General features: G+C 37.7%; 1 protein-coding gene across 1 annotated transcript in view; it reads left to right on the plus strand.

Moving 5' to 3' along the window:
- The window catches only part of LOC107680295 (protein FAM19A5-like), a 104806-nt gene that overhangs the window by 82431 nt on the left and 20755 nt on the right, over positions 1 to 1620 (plus strand). The gene's annotated exons all lie outside the window — the stretch shown is intronic.

Consider the following 1620-nt stretch of genomic DNA (forward strand, 5'->3'; position numbering starts at 1 on the left):
ACCCCCCCAAAAGTGAACCGTACCGAGCCGTACCGTGCCGTACCATGCAGTGGAAAAGCGCCATTAGTTGCAGGAAAAAAAAAAAATCCACTTGCAAAGTCAAGCAGTCCGTGAAGGACAGAAATGCTGGTCTATGGTAATACCAGTGGTGTAGTGTAGGGTATACGCAGGTATATGGCGTATACCCACTTCTTTATCAGTCGGCTTTGCGAATACCCACTTCTAAATCCCCTCTGATGCGCATCATTCATTAGTGTCATTAGGCAAAATCATGACAGTCCACCACATGAATAGCTAATCCAATTGCATGTATAACATTTTTTTATAATAATACAAATATTCCCTAAAAACACTCAGTAAAGACAGCGGTCAGGACCGTGGCGCCGGCTTCCTTTGAAATATGTTTGATGATTGTGCCCGCTCCATCCCCGACCACAGTCAGAGAGGATGCTGATTGCCACAGTGACAGAGATGCTGCCTGTTTATGCGTGACAGCATGTCAGGGGAGGAGCGCAGAGTGGTAAAATAATAGTTAATTATTGATTACTAATTTGAATCAGTACATTACAACGAAAACAATAGCTTAAAAACCGGTAAACTCCTGTAAACTTTTCAGTCCAAGGATCCAGTAAACGAATGCGTTCAAACAGTAAATTCAAAACAGCTCTAATACAGAGAAAACCCAACCGATTTCATCAGAGATTGTGGAGAGTCGAGTCCAGATGTCAGTAAATTATTATTTTCAGCGTGTATTTGGTTTAAAAGCACGAGTGTTATACTGGATGGTGACTGAAGGTGTTTTAGATTATGCTTATTATTTTCAGCGTGTATTTGGTTTAAAAGCATGAGTGTTATACTGGATGGTGACTAGAGTTGGGTATCGTTTGAATTTTATCAATTCCGATTCTGATTCCGCTTATCGATTCCGATTCTTTTCGATTCCAATGCGATTAAATAATGATATCAAACATTTATCATGTTTCTCTTTTTTGCAAACCATTTATTGGAGCTGAATACCATGAACAAAAATCAACAGGCTACATAAAAACTGGACTCTTTAAGAGCTGTTCGTGTGCAAAATAGAACTGCATGATTCTGGATAAATCGAGTATTTTTTCCCAATGGAAGTTGTGGTTCTCTCATGATTCTGAAGAAAAAACATTAGTCAACTAAACAAAATCACATGTAATTTATGAATTAATGATTAAATGACTCACTCAAGATTACTGGATGAATTAATCTCTTGTATGATTCAAAAACAAATACATTTTAACAGCCCCTTTTCGCCACCTACTGGCGTAACAATGTAATTGATAAATCTTCATTTGAAGTATCAAATTACTTTTAAAAGGTGATTTACTCTATTTTAATCACTACCATACACATCGTACACACAGTTTATATCTGAACTATAAACTTTTATCCCAGTCCTTTTGTGATTTGAATGTTTGTAACAGCGAAATAATGATACTGTGTGGTTGAAAAGACTGAAGCCGTTTCATTCATGACAGACAGCTGCTCTCTTTAGGTCAGCGACAGCGCAAACGCAAATTTAAAGGGGTCATATGATGCGATTTAAATTTTTCCTTTCTCTTTGGAGTGTTACAAGCTCTTGGTGCA

This window comes from Sinocyclocheilus anshuiensis, unplaced genomic scaffold, assembly GCF_001515605.1.
Source record: "Sinocyclocheilus anshuiensis isolate Anshui unplaced genomic scaffold, SAMN03320099.WGS_v1.1 scaffold1434, whole genome shotgun sequence".
Classification (NCBI taxonomy): Eukaryota; Metazoa; Chordata; class Actinopteri; order Cypriniformes; family Cyprinidae; genus Sinocyclocheilus; species Sinocyclocheilus anshuiensis.